The following is a 17,908-nucleotide window of genomic DNA, read 5'->3' on the forward strand; positions in this document are numbered from 1 at the left end:
CTGGTGCCATGGTTTCTCCTGCAGGTGGTGTTTTGTGTGTTGTGGAGTAGTTGTAGTTTGTTCAACTTTTTGTTTGTGTGTGCCATGTTAATCTTATGTTGTTCTAGTGTGCACCTTGACGTACTGTCAGTCAGGGTCCCCCCACCTTATGGGGGGCATGCCAGGCTAAGAGCTCTCCTGTGCCACTCAGAGCAAAGAGGGAACATTGGACATGCACAATTAGGCTACAATCAGGGCTACATATAGAGCTCAAGAAGGGAGCATTTTAATAACACGAAATGGGCTAAATTGCACTCTTACTGAAATGAACGGTAGACAGTGCAATGGGCAGGTGTCTACAACAGGGGAATCTGGTCCAACATCTGAACACATGGAGAATGTCCAACGCCAGCACACTGATCGCCCACTTTTCAGCCGCCCAGGACCCCTCATCCTTTCCCCCTAGTCAGTAGAGCAGCGGGTATTTAATATCAAACTGAACTGGAAACTGCTGACTCGTCAGACCCCTAAGATTTTTCACCCTCTGCTTTGGGCCATGCAGACAGCGGTTTCTATGAGCCCTGCAACGTCTCACTGAGCGTTTTGTTCTGATTTATCACACGGCGCCAGCACCAGGTGGTATCGCAGCATCACGAGGCCTGTGACTGAGGAACCTTTGGGAGATGCCGACGGAGTGACTCCGCTGACAGAAGCAACCAGAGGTAACATCTCTGACAACAGGGTCTTGGGGGAAAGTGTCTCCTTAGCTGGCACCGCAGGGTCATTGCTGGGATGTTGTACCCATTGTTATATACATGTAAATGGAGGATTCACCCCAGGGGTGCTTCCTTGTGGCTGGGCATAGTGTAGCTGCTCTTTCCTCTCTACCACCCTCTGACACACTCCAAGTGCATGTTAGCCAAAGTTCACAGAGGTTTTAAATTTTCCCCAGGCCAGGAGTTCTTGATTTTCCCCAGGTAACATGTCAATTTCCCAGAGCATGCCCACTCTGACCAGAGAAATCTGGGTGCCTGTGTCTCACCATCCCAGGCATTCTTCGCCATTCACTTTGTCAACTTTACCTCTAATTCTGGTACCTTCACAAATGATTTCTTGCTCTTTGTTTAAAAAGCATTGTATTTTTTCATTATTACAGATCTCTTGATTCAGTAACGGTGGCCACTGATCATAAATCCTTGAAGATTATATGCAAAGAATTCAATAAACTGATTAAAATTATTCAAAGTGTCGCAGGGACTGTCTTTGATGAGTCACTTGCCCACTCCATCATCACAGATGAGGACTATGACAATATAAATAGAATAGTGGATACAGAGACCAAAATAAGAAAATTGTTAATTCAAATACAGAGGAAGAGGGAATTGGCCTGTCAGCAATTTCTGGAGCGTTTAGAAATCATGTTTCCAGGCACAAATCAGGATTTACAACATCCTCAATGGGGTAAGTTATTGTTTTTTGTTTTGTATTTGTTCTTGTATATTTGTCTTTCAAGAGGAAAAAGAATGTAATAGCTGCAACATTGATCAAGAACATAAAGATCACAAAATGTCACCAAAGAAGGCATTTTCCAGTGGAGAAAAAGATCTTGAGGTGGTTAACATTGGTGTATCTTCACTGACTTCTGTTGTTAGATGTTTGGCTGCACGTGTTCGCTCTGTCTGCCGTCCCAGTTCTGGGCAGGTAGCTGGCAAAGCAGACCTAGAGCGAACTGTTCAAAGACCACAAGATCCGTCAATGTATGGAGGCACCCGGCCAGGTTTATTGTTGATGAAGCACGGCACTAGTAGCCCTCAGATTCTACCAGACCACTAATACATGTATGCCTGTGCCCGCAAGGGCTGTGGGTAGATACCAGCGAAAGGAGGACACTCAGGCCTAAGAATAATAAACTACGCTTTATTGAAGGAAGGAAGAACTTATGCTCCAATCTGCGCGGGGAGCCCCTAGGATGGGGGGAGGGGCTGCACGGGCCTCTGGCCATTCAGGACAGCTGACCAGGCAGGACTCCACCGCGGGGGAGTCCACTGCAGCGCTATATTGTCCGCGCTTATCTCGGGGGTTACATGTGGTCAACAGCTGGTTACATTCTTATATATATATTTATAATTTATGTTTATTACATAAACTGACTCATTTACAGGCAAAAATATGCTGAGCTATGCTACAATATCTTTTGGCAGGGTCTGTCGGACAAAGTTCATTGAAACTGCCTGCATCATAGAATCATAGAATATCAGGGTTGGAAGGGACCCCAGAAGGTCATCTAGTCCAACCTCCTGCTCGAAGCAGGACCAATTCCCAGTTAAATCATCCCAGCCAGGGCTTTGTCAAGCCTGACCTTAAAAACCTCTAAGGAAGGAGATTCTACCACCTCCCTAGGTAACGCATTCCAGTGTTTCACCACCCTCTTAGTGAAAAAGTTTTTCCTAATATCCAATCTAAACCTCCCCCACTGCAACTTGAGACCATTACTCCTCGTTCTGTCATCTGCTACCATTGAGAACAGTTTAGAGCCATCCTCTTTGGAACCCCCTTTCAGGTAGTTGAAAGCAGCTATCAAATCCCCCCTCATTCTTCTCTTCTGCAGGCTAAACAATCCCAGCTCCCTCAGCCTCTCCTCATAACTCATGTGTTCCAGACCCCTAATCATTTTTGTTGCCCTTCGCTGGACTCTCTCCAATTTATCCACATCCTTCTTGAAGTGTGGGGCCCAAAACTGGACACAGTACTCCAGATGAGGCCTCACCAATGTCGAATAGAGGGGAACGATCACGTCCCTCGATCTGCTCGCTATGCCCCTACTTATACATCCCAAAATGCCATTGGCCTTCTTGGCAACAAGGGCACACTGCTGACTCATATCCAGCTTCTCGTCCACTGTCACCCCAAGGTCCTTTTCCGCAGAACTGCTGCCTAGCCATTCGGTCCCTAGTCTGTACCGGTGCATTGGGTTCTTCCGTCCTAAGTGCAGGACCCTGCACTTATCCTTATTGAACCTCATCAGATTTCTTTTGGCCCAATCCTCCAATTTGTCTAGGTCCTTCTGTATCCTATCCCTCCCCTCCAGCGTATCTACCACTCCTCCCAGTTTAGTATCATCCGCAAATTTGCTGAGACTGCAATCCACACCATCCTCCAGATCATTTATGAAGATATTGAACAAAACCGGCCCCAGGACCGACCCTTGGGGCACTCCACTTGATACCGGCTGCCAACTAGACATGGAGCCATTGATCACTACCCGTTGAGCCCGACAATCTAGCCAGCTTTCTACCCACCTTATAGTGCATTCATCCAGCCCATACTTCCTTAACTTGCTGACAAGAATACTGTGGGAGACCGTGTCAAAAGCTTTGCTAAAGTCAAGAAACAATACATCCACTGCTTTCCCTTCATCCACAGAACCAGTAATCTCATCATAAAAGGCGATTAGATTAGTCAGGCATGACCTTCCCTTGGTGAATCCATGCTGGCTGTTCCTGATCACTTTCCTCTCATGCAAGTGCTTCAGGATTGATTCTTTGAGGACCTGCTCCATGATTTTTCCAGGGACTGAGGTGAGGCTGACTGGCCTGTAGTTCCCAGGATCCTCCTTCTTCCCTTTTTTAAAACATCCTCCGCTTACATCCAGTCACATACTCAGTCCACCACTTAGCTCTTCGCCAATCTTCCGCAACCTTGCCCCTACAATGCCCATGAAAATGGACCAGCTCAGTGAACGATGGGACTTTCCGTTTCTCCCAAGGCTAAACAAACACGTTCCTTCTGAGATAAATCTCTATACCCCGAGACAAACAAGTTACATACTTCCCGTCTGACATAGTTAATTACTGTCCCCTGATGTGGCGAGTTACCACTCATCACCTTGTACATGTTGGTTTGATCAAAACATCTCTATTCATCACACTGTCATCCTGACTTTATCTTCAGGAGGGGTCAGTGTGTTCCTGTTATCTTTGGGGAAGGTTTTTGTATCATCCTTGACATCTGGATATTCTGGTACCACTCTTCTGGAAAGTGTTTCCCTAAATACTCCGTGCTTAGTACTTAGGAACATGTGTTTCTGCAATATCAGCCCTGTTCTTGCCAGATTCTGTGAGCAGGGCCTGCCTCTTGCTCACAGCTTGGCTTTGCTTTATATCTTCAAAGATTTGACCACTACTTTAGCCCAGGCCTCAGGCAGGGGTGGCCAACTTGTGGCTCCGGAGCCCCGTGCGGCTCTTTGGAAGTTAATATGCGGCTCCTTGTCTAGGCACCGACTCCGGAGCTGGAGCTACAGGTGCCAACTTTCCAATGTGCCGGGGGGTACTCACTGCTCAACCCCTGGCTCTGCCAAAGGCCCTGACCCACACTCCACCCCTTCCCACCCCTTCTCCTGAGCCTGCAGTGCCCTCACTCCTCCCCCCACCCACCCAGAGCCTCCTGCACACCACGAAACAGCTAATCAGTAGGTGTGGGGAGGGAAGTGGAGGTGCTGAATGGCGGGGCTCCTGGTGGGCAGGAGGCGCTGGGGGGGGAGCTGATGCGGGGGCTGATGCGAGGGCTGCTGATGTATTACTGTGGCTCTTTGGCAATGTACATTGGTAAATTCTGGCTCCTTCTCAGGCTCAGGTTGGCCACCCCGGTCTCAGGCTCTCTTCCTACTACAATTTCAATTGACTTTGTATGAGGCCCTTTACGTATAAGGGATCTCCCTCAAATCTGTAGAATCTTTCAAAATAGAAGAAATGTGACACCCTATATGACTCCAGGATCTGTGTATCCATCAAACAGCATATAGGTTCAGAGAGGTCTACACCCACAGGAGGTCACCAGAGAATCCAGCATTTATGGGCATGAACTGAAGGCAATCTTCCCTTGCCTAGATCCAGTGCCCTGTGTCTGCCATTTTACAGCCACAGAATTCCCCCTTTGTTACAGAATTATGATCCAGAATCTGAACTTTTTCATTTAAAAAGTGTTTCTAACTTTTGTGCTTGAGAAGATAACCTTTATATTGTTGCCGGCACAGAGTTCGGCAGGGGTTCATTGCCCGGTGTGCGTCACCCAATAATCACAACAGGGTGGAGAAGTAGAAAAGTTTATTTGAAGCTTCAAAGGAAGGTACAGGGAGAGAAATCTCAAATCCTGCACACCAGAGCAGGTCATTACACACACTTTTATATTCCTTAATGCTACTGCACTACACATCAGCCAATCAAAACTTTGCACAAATACTCTGCCTTCCTTATATGATTACAACAATATTTATTTCCTGCAACCTCTAACAAGCATTCCTAGCAACTTAAACAACCAGCACATCCTGTCTGGCCTTGTAGCTGTCTCTCCTGTTATCTTTAACTTGGCATCAGAAAACCTTACACTATAAGGCATTATCTGCAGCTGCAACATTGTTTTAAGAGCAAAAGAGCTTACTCAAACCAGCCAGGCCTGAGTTCTATTAAGGGGGGTTGAAAAGAAGCCCTTAGGCCTACAGCAGGGAGACTTCCTCGACCCTTATGGCCTTCCATCCCCTTGACTTAACTAGTGGCCATGCCCTGGGGCCCCAACAATATTGTGAAGTGCAAGCAGGTGTAACTGCTGCAGTGACATCTTCCTGAAACAACAGCTCTGAGAAGTGTGAACTTGCCCCTTGAATCTCATTTGGGCCCCACAGACTTCCTGATTCCACAGCCATGGAATCTGGCATTTTTCCAAGGTGCCCCAGGATTTAATATTTTTGCCATGGGGCTGGACCAGCAAAATTCCCTAAAAGTGGAAGAGAGCTAGACTTAGGCCAGAAAGTGATGCCTATTGAAGACCAATGGTCTGTCAAGCTTTGCCCAAGGTTTGTGTGGCTGGGGCACCAACAAGGCCACCATGCTCCAAAGAACCTCTTTGGATTCTAGCAAGAATATTTTGATGGTGCCAAGTCCACCATGGTAACATAACCTGGTGTAGTACAGCCAGATCTTCAAGCACCTCCGCAGTTGTCCATAGATCAAAGAACCATCTGATGGCTGGATTAATGCCTCCAGCATAACAACACCCCCCAGCTCAGCTCTGCCCATCCTCCCAGTGGAGTGTAAGATGTTGGCCACTTGAATGACTGATCTCACAGAAAAAAATAATATAGAGGAGGAATGGAAGAGGGAATGGGGATTATAGATGGGAGAATAGGGAGATGCACACAGCCCAGGGCATGGGAGGAGAATGCGGGACCCTGGTGTGAAGGGCTCACATAACTCCTGGTGGCAGGTGTGACGCTGACAAACCAGCTCAGACCAGAGCCATAGGCCCATTCACTTGTGTGTGACTATCAAAGGAGTTAAATGTATTCGTAGATATTCAGCCAATTCACTTGTGTGTTAATAGAGATCAAAGGAGATGTTAATTGTATTGTTTTAGTCTAACTATATCTTGTTGTTTACTCTTACATTACATTTACATTACGCATGCCCGGTAATTAAACAGACCTATATCAAAGTGTGTGTTAATCTAAGAGTGTATTCAGATGTTAGAACTTCATGAAACGAATGAAATGTTACTTGCATTGTTTTCATTTATCTATTCTTATTATAATGTAATGGCAGGCAGTTATATTATGTCTTAGCTTGTAATTAAATAACTCATTGAATGCAAATAAAGAGTGCTAAATTCAAAGCAATTGGCCATTGTGTGAGTAAGAACATGTCTCTGATTGTTGTGTGGAGAAGAAGCTGTAAGTACTGACTCAAAGGAAGATCCTTTATCTCTGGACTGTTTGGATTCTAACAGGGTGGAATAACTAAACGAGAAGACGGAGATCCCCAGAGTAATTCTGGGTGGCCCTGAACTGGCAAATTACTACACCTCTGTTATCCTTTGGGATTCACAAACTTTGACACACCTGTTAATGTATTTTACCTGCTTTAACCTCTCAATAACACTCATTTCTTTTTCTCAGCTAATAAATCTATAGTTAGTTAACTATAGCATTGAATACCAGTGTTGTCCTTGGGGTAAGATCCAGAGTACTAATTGATCTGGAATAGTGACTGGTCTCTTGGGACTAGGATCAAGCTGATGTGGGGTGATTTTTGGTTTATGTGACCATTATCACTAAGTGCAGTTTGTCTGTGTGGTAAGATGGGCTGGAGAGCTTAAGGAGACTGTCTGTAACTCCATGGTAAGACTGGTCTAGTGATCCAGGAGTTTATATTTGTTATTGGTTTGGTGAAATGTAATTATAAAACACACCACCAGCTTGGCATGTCTGCTCTGTTTTCTGACAGTCTGACCTGAGACTGGCTCTTAGAGTTGTGAGCCACTCCAGAGAGCATGAAATTGGGGGACCCAGGTATGGGGGGAAAGGGGCACATAGAACCCCTAGCATGGAAGGGAAGGTGGGAATAGGGGGCAGACAGAGCTCCTGGCCTAAGCATGAAGGGGACTCCTGGTATAGAGGGAGGGAGTAATGGGCCACACAGAACTCTTGGTGGGGGGAGACTAGGGAACCCTGGTATGGAGGGAGTGAGGGGATATGGGGGAATAGGGGAATGGGAGCACATTCAGAGCCCCTTACATGGGGGGAGAATTGGGGACCCAGGAATTGGGAGAGTGAGGAATGGGGGACACAAAGCCACTGGTATGGGGGGAATGGGAGGCACACAATGCTGCTGGCATTGGAGGGGGAAACAGGGGGGCCCTAGGATGGGAGGAGGAGGGAGTTTGGGGGGCACACAGAACCCCTGAAATTGAGGGGCATGGGATGGTGGCACACAGGAAACTTGTGGGTGGGAATGGAGGGATGTGAGGATCCTCTGGGGTGTGCAATAAGCTCACCCGACAGGAGCAACCAAGTGTGCGACCCCCCTAGAACACATACACTAAACCCAGAGCATAAAGTTAGCAACATCAGCCTTATCCACAGACCTGAGTCGGAGTGACTTATATGGAAGAATGTACTAGGCTGCACAGGGTGACTGTTGAAAAGAATGAGAAAACTGAATGAGGTGGTAAGGACAGGCTCGTCTTTGACAGAGACAGAGCTTTCCTGGAGCCATCCAATGCAGAGGAATGAACTTCCCCAGGGTCTAAAAACCAGCAGCAACCTCACCAGCTTTTGTTTCAAGTGCAGGGTAGATTTCTGCTTTCACTAATGCAAGCACAAAGAATGGCAGACATAAAAAATTCACATTAATGTTACACTGGCTCACCCAAAATCTTGTGTTCTCAGCTTTTTCCCTAAGGTCACGCTTCCACTGCTTCTCTGGCTCCTTTGCTCCTTCTTTGTGTCCTTCTGTCTGTGCTGCTCCCCGCCCACCCACAGAGTCCCACCGCTCAGTGTCCCAAGCCTTGCATGTGCTATCTCAGTCTCCAGGGAAACCCTTTGGATCACAGGGCTCAGCTTTTCCACTGTTGCTGTTGTTGTTTTACTTTTCAATTCACTGAAAATTTCAAAAAAGTTGGGTTTGGTTTGACCCAAATTGATTTAAAAAAAAATCAAAATTTCCAGTGAATGGAAAAATCTGTTCTTCTTTGAATACTTGCACATGTGCATTCCACATTACATGTGCATGCTCTGTGTGCACAGTCACTGGAAATTATTTCCCATTGAGCCTGCTCTAGCACGGTCCTCTGGTACTGCATGTTCATGCACTTGTATAAGGGGCCCAGCCTGCCCCACACCCTCTCCGTTCCTTCTTACCGCCTGTGACAGTCACTAGAAAGCTTCTATTTCTTCAGCAAGGCGATTCTCAATGGTTCTCAGTTTTTCCTCCATGCCTCTTTTCTTTTTTCCAAGTGTCATTGTCTGCAGTTTATCTTTTAAGCAGCTGTGCAAATAGTTACTTGGACTCTCACATTTGTTTAGAGGGGTGTCCTCCTCTCCTGGAGCCAGCCATACCCCGGTTTCTGGGCTTCAAACCCTGTGCCTCCTGAGGCAAGCCCATGCCAATAAGCAACCTGCACTCCAGCTGTCTGAAGTGTCCGGGGAATGCTCATGTATGAGAGCATTACAAGATTTGTCTCCAGTTCAAGCCTCGTATGAAGAAGGACAGGGAAGCTAGGTCAAGGTCCATCCTGATGGAAGCCACACTAAGACCAGCGTTGGAGACAAACCAGTTGGATTCGGCACCAAATACTTCTGCGTCGGTGCGGAGTGCTTATCCCGCGTCACGGGTCTCTCAGCAATGTTCCCCCTCACCGGTCCCGAGGAAGAAGCACAAAAAGCAACAGTCTGAGAGGGAACATTCCCCAAACCCAAGGAAGGACAAGACAGGGTTGTGCAGAGGGATGCGACCTGTGCTGGCCAAGTCCTCTGCCCCTGCTACACAGGTTGCACCATTGACTCCAGCCTGCTCACAGGCACCATTGAGTCCGGTGCAGGACTGGCTGCGACCACCGTAGAGATGTTGTGATGCCAGCGGAATCATGGTGCTGTCCACCCCGGAGGCGTTTGCTGCAGCCAGGGACTTGATGGTGCTCCCAGTACTGACGGCAGCACAAGAGCTGGCACTGACGAGGATGTTGCCTTGAGCTCCTATCGGAGTTGGGTCCTCTAGTACCATCCAGAGGGAAACAGACCCTGCTGATGTCAGCTGGGACTTCCCCACTTTGGCACCATTCCCCAGACCTTCAGCACCAGCCAGTGGAATTGAGGGGTACAGCGTCTCCATGGTCCCCACAGGCTGACTTATCATTGGAGTCATGCACCCAGCCAATAGGCCGGTACCAGTACATGGCCAGTCAACCCTACGTTCAGGTGGATCCTGGTGCGGAGGTTCCTCTGGGCACCTGGCCTATGCAAGCCTATGCAAGTACAATTGACTTTTTGGAAACGGTGGGATTTTCCCCTGGTGCCACGTCCATCTTCCAATAATTCCTACTCGGTGGTGTCAAAGAGAAGGGCTCCTCTGTCACACCAACTGGCATCCAACCCAGACTCTGGTACCAAGCCTGGTACCGATGCCCAGGACCTGGGGCTGTGGGTTATGATCGGTTCATAAGGAGAAGAGGAATGCCCCCTGCTGGTGCAGGCCTCCTCCTCCCCCCATGATGAAGCAGTGTTGAGGATGAGCTGCTCAATGCCTCAGAATGACTTCAGAGGCCAGTAGAAACTATTGAAAAGGGTGCTCTCAAATCTAAGACTGGAAGTGAAGGTCCTTAAAGAATCCTCCCACAGCCTGATTAATATCTTCACTGCAGCGGCTGCATCAAAGGTGGCCCTACCCCTCCACAAAGTCATTGTGGGTCCAGTCAGAACTTTACTGCAGACTCCATCCTCTCTGCCCCTCAATTCTAAGAGGGCAGAGAAAAAGTACTTTGTCCCCACCAAAGAGTATGAGTACTTATATTCCCATCCCCCTCCTGGGTTCCTCGTGGTCTCAGTAGCCAATGAAAGAGACATACAGGAGCTACAGAGTGCTGCCCCCAAGAAGAAGGACTCAAAGAAGCTAGACCTGTTCAGTAGAAAGGTTTATTCTACTGTTGGGTTACAGCTCCGCATATCCAGCCAGCAGGCATTGCTAGGGAAGTACGACTATAATGTCTGGGACTCCATTTAGAAATTTAAGGACTTGCTGCTCCAGGAATCCAGACAGGAATTCTCTGTTCTAGTGGAGGAAGGGATGGCTATAGCCAGGTCTTCCCTCCAAGCTGTCCTTGACACACTGGATACGGCTGCAGAACTATGCCATTGGAGGTAGTCATGCAAAGGGACTCTTGACTCCAGTCCTCAGGCCTACCACTGGAAATTCAACAGTCCCTTCAGGATCTTCTGTTTGAGGGAGCTTCCCTCTTCTTGGAATAGATGGATGCAAAGCTCCATGGCCTGAAGGATTGTAGGGCCATCCTCAAGTCCCTGGACCCCTATGCCCTGGCGCCTTTGAGAAAGTACTTCAAGTGTCAACAATCAGTCTGCTTCTTAGTTCCACTGCCATGCCAGGACCTGTTTAAGAAGCAAAGTGCAGGCAACCGCCTCCCCCACACACACACACCATCTGCTTCAGCCTCACTATTGGGCCCTCACAGATATCCAGGAGGCTCCAAGCAGAATTTTTGAAAGGGCACCCAAGGGCATTATACCAGTTCATATACTGGATTCTGCCCCCGTTTTGTTTTCCAACCGACTCTCCTACTTCAGCTCGGCATGGTCCCTCCTCACCTCAGACCGGTGGGTGCTGAGTACAGTTACATCCTTCAGTTTATTTCCATCCCTCCCTCCCAGCCCTATCCCATCCCTCTTCAGGGACCCTTTTCATGAGCAACTTCTAGTCCAAGAGGTCCAAGCCCTCCTTTGGGTAGGGGCTGGGCCACGGAGGATGTGCCTCAGAACTTGAGAGGGAAAGGGTTTATTTCCATTATTTCCTAATCCAAAGACTAAAGGAAGTCTCTGACCCATCGTAGACCAGCATTGCTTCAACAGTTATCTCAAGAAATTGCAGTTCCCCATGGTCTTCACTATTCCCTCCCTGGACTGGTACGCTGCCCTCAACTTCAAAAATGCCTATTTCCACATCTCTACTTTCAGAGCCACAGAAGGTTCCTCAGGTTCATCTTGAACCAGACCCACTACCAGTTCACCAAGCTGTTGCCGGCACCCAGTGCCAGAGGCTAACTACAGCAGGGGTTCATTTCCTGGTGTGTGTCACCCAATAAACACAACGGGATGGAGAAGCAGAAAAGTTTATTTGGAATTCCAAAGAAAGGTACAGGGAGAAAAATCTCAAATCCTGCACACCAGAGCAGGTCATTACACACACTTTTATATTCTTTAATGCTACTACATTACACATTAGCCCATCAAAGCTTTACACCATTACTCTGCCTTCCTTATATGGGTTACAACAATATTTATTTCCTGTAACCTCTAACAAGCATTCCTAGCAACTTAAACAACCAGCACATTCTGTCTGGCCTTGTAACTGTCTCTCCTGTTATCTCTAACTTGGCGTCAGCAAACCTTACACTATAAGGCATTATCGGCAGCTACAACATTGTTTTAAAAGCAAAAGAGCTTACTCAAACCAGCCAGGCCTGAGTTCTATTAAGGGAGGTTGAAAAGAAGCCCTTAGGCCTACAGCAGGGAGACTTCCTCGACCCTTATGGCCTTCCATCCCCTCGACTTAACTAGTGGCCATGCCCTGGGGTCTCCAACAATTCTTCCCTTCGTCCTGTCTGCAACGCCTCGGCTTTTCACAAAATGTATGGCGCTGATGGAAGCCTTCATCAGAATGTGGGGGGTATGAGTCTACCCTTACCTCAGTGACTGGCTGATCCCACCTCCTCTTCTGTACCCCATGGCAGGAATAGCAAGTGAGGTTGTGTTACGGTTGGGTCATCAGTTGAGGTATACCTCCCTCCACATCCCCTTTGCCCCTCCCAACTGGTTGCTTGAACTTGTCTTGTGAGAGGAGTTGGAGCAGAACTGTCCTTCAATTGTACATTCATATATGACACTCCCACTATGTCCAGCAACACTTTAACTCTAGATCTTATCTTTTCTCATTGTACCAAAAACTCCATCTGGCTGTGTGGAAGCAACACACTTTGAATTTTGAGGTTTTTAAAATACCATCACTTATGTCTTATATCCTTATTAACGTATGTGAACAAGGAACAAAGACAAATGCGCAAACAAAACCCAAAATTCTATCTAAGGAAAATAAACAGGCCTAAATACTATATTACGATATATCAGGGTTCCCTCCCCCCTCTGAACTCTGGGGTACAGATGTGGGGACCCACTTGAAAGACCCCCTAAGTTTATATTCCACCAGCTTAGGTTAAAAACTTCCCCAAGGCACAAATTCCTTTCCTTGTCCTTGGATGGTATTGCTGCCACCACCAAGTGATTTAAACAAACATTCAGGGAGGGACCACTTGGAGCCCTATCCCCCCAAAAAATATCTCCCCAAGCACCTTCACCCCCTTTTCTGGGGAGGCTTGAGAATAATATACCAACCAATAGGTTAACACAGTGATCACAGACCAAATCCCTGGTTTTTAGGACACTATAAATCAATCAGGTTCTTAAAAGAAAAATTTTATTTAAAAAAAAAAAATAAAAGAATCACACCTGCAAAATCAGGATAGAAGATAACTTTACAGGGTATATAAAAAGATTTAAAACACAGAGGATTTCCCTCTGACTCTGCTGACTCAGTTACAAAACAGGAATAAAATTACCTCTTAGCACAGGGAAAATTCACAAGCTAAAACAAAAGATAATCCAACACATTTCCTTGTTATTACTTACAATTTCTGTAATTTTACATGTATCATTTCAGGTTTTTTTTATGAGATTTGTTTTCCTGTCTGGTCCCTCTCTCTGTCTGAGAGGGCACACACAAAGAAAGCACAAACAACCCCCCCCCCGCCCCAGATTTGAAAGTATCTTCTTTCCCCATTGGTGCTTCTGGTCAGGTGCCAACTAGATTAATTGAACTGATTCACCCCTTACAGGTAAGTGATTCTGTACCTCTGACCAAGAGGGATTTTATATTACTGCACACATAAACGTTGTTACCCTTCCCTTTATATTTATGACATGCCTGCCAAAATCGCAGACAGTGCTGGACAGCCTGTTCTCCACTGGCTGTGATTTCTTCCTGGATCTCTAGGAAAAAACAGAGCTGATAAGACACATTCACCTTTAGATATACTACTGATTATATAAAAACTAACAATATTTCCCACATTTCAAGGATGATTTTAAACTGTTGATTCTGGGAAACTTTCATGGGAGAGTGCATCAGCCACTTTGTTAGAAGCCCCTGAAATGTGTTGTATTTCAAAATCAAAATCTTGGAGAGCTAAACGCTACCAAAGAAGTTTTTTCTTATTTTCTTTGATGGTATGAAGCCATTTCAGTGCAGCATGGTCAGTTTGCAGGTGGAAACGCCATCCCTAAACATATGGGCGTAGCTTTTCCAGAGCGCACACAATTGCGTAACATTCGTTTTCAGTGACTGACCAGTGGCTTTCCCTTTCAGGCAGTTTTTTGCCGAGAAACACGACACGATGGAATTCTTGATCCGGTCCTTCCTGCATTAAAACTGCTCCCACAACACGTTTGGACGCATCTGTGGTTACTAGGAAAGGTTTGTCAAAGTCTGGGGCTCTTAGCACAAGGTCAGATATGAGTGTCGCTTTAAGCTGGTTAAAGGCCTTCTGACACACTTTAGTTCACTGAACTGCATTTGCCTGGGTTTTTTTTTTTTTTGGTCATGTCTTTCTTTGGCTGTTTTTTTTTTTTGGTCAGGTCTGTCAGCGAGCATTACCTGTGTCAATGGAGTGGTATGCCAGTTCAGTCCATCCTGGGGTGGCTGACAACATCGGTTCAAAGCTAGTGCACAGCTCCTTGATCTGCTGTCGCTGCATACACTCAAGGGTCATGTAGGCGTTCACCCCTTCCACACCACCTTCACTTTTTCCTTCAAAGTAGACACCTTCAGGTCACTCAGTGTTATCTCCTCCCTGGGGTGTAAACTGACAAACCTTTAATTCACTGGAATATAAGAGCTTTAGAGAATGAACATGGCACCCTTTAGGCTTTTAGGTTTGAGGTGGGGGATGCTATGAGATAGCTAACAGCTCACAGGCGCTCTTGGACCATAAATGGCCCATCCCATGACGCTTCCATCTTATGGGCCTGGAGCGCCTTCAATACCATGACCTGATCCCCTACTTTGAAGGAACACTCTCTGGCATCTTTATCATTCCAGGCCTTTTGCTCTTTCTGAGCATCTCTTAGGTTTTCTCTAGCAAGGGGTGAAGAGTTTCGGAGGTTGGTTTTTAGGTTGTTTACAAAGTCCAGAATGTTAGTTTCTGGAGAAGGAGTAAACCCCTCCCATTCCTTCTTCACCAACTGTAATTGCCCCTTAGCCTCACGGCCACACACAAGTTCAAATGCTGAAAAGCCCAAACTGAGATGTGGTACAACTCTGTAGGCAAAGATCAACTGTTGTAACACTAGATCCCAATCACTGCAGTGCTCATTTACGAATTTACGTATCATGCCCCCCAAAGTTCCATTAAACTTCTCCACTAGGCCATTTGTTTGATGGTGGTAAGGGGTGGCAACCAACTGGTTCACTCGATGAGCTTTCCACAGACTTTGCATGGGCCCTGCCAGAAAATTAGTTCCCGAATCGGTAAGGATGTCGGAGGGTCAACCTTCCCTGGCAAAAAATGTCTGTTAATGCCTGGCACACACTTTTAGCCCTGGTGTTGCTTAGAGCTACTGCTTCTGGCCATCAGGTGGCAAAATCCATGAAAGTCAGTATGTACTGCTTTCCTTTGGGTGTTTTGGGTTTTTTTTGGGGAAAGGACCCAGAATATTCACAACTACTCGCTGAAATGGAACCTCAATTATGGAGAGTGCCTGGATAGGGGCTTTGACCTGGTCTTGGGGTTTTTCCACTCTTTGGCACACTTCACAAGACCAGACACAAGTAGAAATGTCCTTGCCCATTCCCTCCCAGTGGAAGGACTTCCCCAAAAGTTCTTTGGTCCTGTTCACCCCAGCATGGCCACTAGGATGATCATGAGCTAAGCTCAAGTGCTTTACCCGGGACTTAGTTGGAACTAACAACTCTCTTTGAGGATGCCAGGCCTCCTGGTGCCCACCAGAAAGCGTTTCCTTGTATAGAAGTCCACATTCTACAACAAACCGGGATCAATTAGAAGAGCTGAGAGATGATGGGTTGCTTTGTGCTGCCGTCCAAGCTCCCTGGTGACTTTTATCTGCTTCCTGCTAGGGCTGGAATTGTTCCCTTGATGCTGGAGACATCAGTTCCTCACTGGATTGTGCACTTGGGCTTGGTCCCTCTGGAGGCGATGTAAATGATGGGGCTGTTTCCATTGACTGTGTACTGCTCTCCGCTGCTGCAGTATGTTGTATTTCAGGCTCCGACCTAGCCTCTTGCGTAGGTTTATCTGCTGCTGCCAGTGCAGGCTCACTGGTGCCCTCTGACGTTGGAGCTGTAGACGGGGTTGCAAGCGCTGGATTCAGTGCTGGCAGTGGTTCTGTTGCTGGTTGCTCCACCCATTCCAGTACTTTGACTGGTTCTGGCTGGGTCTCTGGGACTGGATCCACTACAGCTGTTGCAGTCATTGGCAGGGGATCTGGTTCCACCACCTCAGTCTGGGTCTCTGGTAACACAGATTGGGCTCTTATAGAAGGATCAGGAACAGAGCTAGGTGTGACAGCTTGCTTATCCTGGATGTGGGTGACGATTCCCACCCTCTTGGCTAGTGTCACATGGTTGGCCAAGTCTTCCCTCAGCTGCATGGGGATGGGATAATCATCATAGACTGCAAAAATCCACATTCCTGACCAGCCCTTGTACTGGACAGGCAACTTGGCTGTAGGCAAGTTTAAAGAGTTAGGCATGAAGGGTTGAATCATCACTTGGTCCTCTGGGTTGGCAGATAGCTGACACCTGTGCTCCAGTGTCCCTCAATGTGATAACCTTCTTCCCACCCACACTCAGGATTTCCTTTCACTCTGGGAGTATCTGGGAGGCATCTTGGTCTGGGAACCTTTGGTGTGATTCTGGTGTAATGAACTGCAATCTGTTGGGGTTCTTGGGGCAGTTGGCCTTCACATGCCCCAGCTCATTACATTTAAAACATTGTCCAGCTGACTGGTCACTGGGGCAAGTTGCTGGAGACTGGTGTGGTGGGACAATTAGGTGTTTGTGGTTTTCCTTGGGATGTAGGTGGGGCCTTGGGCTGCCCCCGGGGGTAGGTTGTTGTCTCTGGTTGCCCCTTCTGGTATCCGCTCCAACTGCTACTAGCTTTTTTCTTTCCCGCCACCTCCACCCATTTGGTTCAGATCTCCCCCGCCTCGATTACAGTTTTGGGCTTCCCATCTAGGATGTACCTTTCTATTTCCTCAGGAACACCCTGTAAGAACTGCTCCATTAGCATTAGGAAAGACAGATTTTCCAGAGATTTAACACTTGCTCCTGATATCCAGGCATCCCAATTTTTTACAATGTGGTAGGCATGTCGGGAAAATGCCACATCTGGTTTCCAGCTTAGGGCTCTGAACCTCCGACTGGCATGCTTGGGTGTTAGCCCCATTCTAATTCTGTCCCTTTTTAAAAAAAGTTCATAGCTGTTCGTGTGTTCCTTAGGCATTTCAGCTGCCACCTCTGCTAAGGGTCCACTGAGTTGCAGCCTTAGCTCCACCATGTACTGGTCTGTAGAGACACTGTACCCAAGGCAGGCCCTTTTGAAATTTTTTAAAAAGGCCTCTGTATCATCGCCTACCTTGTAGGTGGGGAATTTTTTGGAATGGGGAGCCTGGAGAAGGACTGTTAGGGTTATCTGGTAGACCCAGTTTAGCCCTTTCCAGATCTAAGCGCTTCATTTCTAACTCCGTATCCAAGTGTTTTACCTCTGCCTCCAAGCATTTCACCTCCATTTCCGTCTCCAAGCATTTTGCCTGTTTCCTCTTCTCTGCTTCCAAATCCAAGCGTTTTAAGGCCATCTGTTTTTCATGTTCTTTCCGTCTCTTCAGCTTCCAATCTGGATAATTCTAGTTTCTTTTGGACCTCACTTTCCATCATCCTAGCCTTCCTGTGCTTAGCCTAGTCTAACCCAAGAGCTAGAAAGAAAAAAAAAAACAGCTTATGAATTCCCTTGCAGTAACTTAACTACTCTGCCCTCAGGTAAAGGGGGAAAAAACTCCAGCTGCTCTCAGCTAAACAAAAAAAAGAAAAAGAAAAAAATATCCTTTAAAAACAAAAACCTCCCTGATTATCAAGCAGCCAAAAGAAAAAAAAATGTGTCCTTTTAAAATTCTGAGCTCTGTGCTTCTGGTTCAAAATGATCCCAACGCGCTGCCACCATGTCAGGGTTCCCTCCCCACTCTGAATTCTGGGGTACAGATGTGGGGACCCACATGAAAGACCCCCTAAGCTTATTTCTACCAGCT

This window comes from Caretta caretta, chromosome 6, assembly GCF_965140235.1.
Source record: "Caretta caretta isolate rCarCar2 chromosome 6, rCarCar1.hap1, whole genome shotgun sequence".
In the NCBI taxonomy this organism is placed as follows: Eukaryota; Metazoa; Chordata; order Testudines; family Cheloniidae; genus Caretta; species Caretta caretta.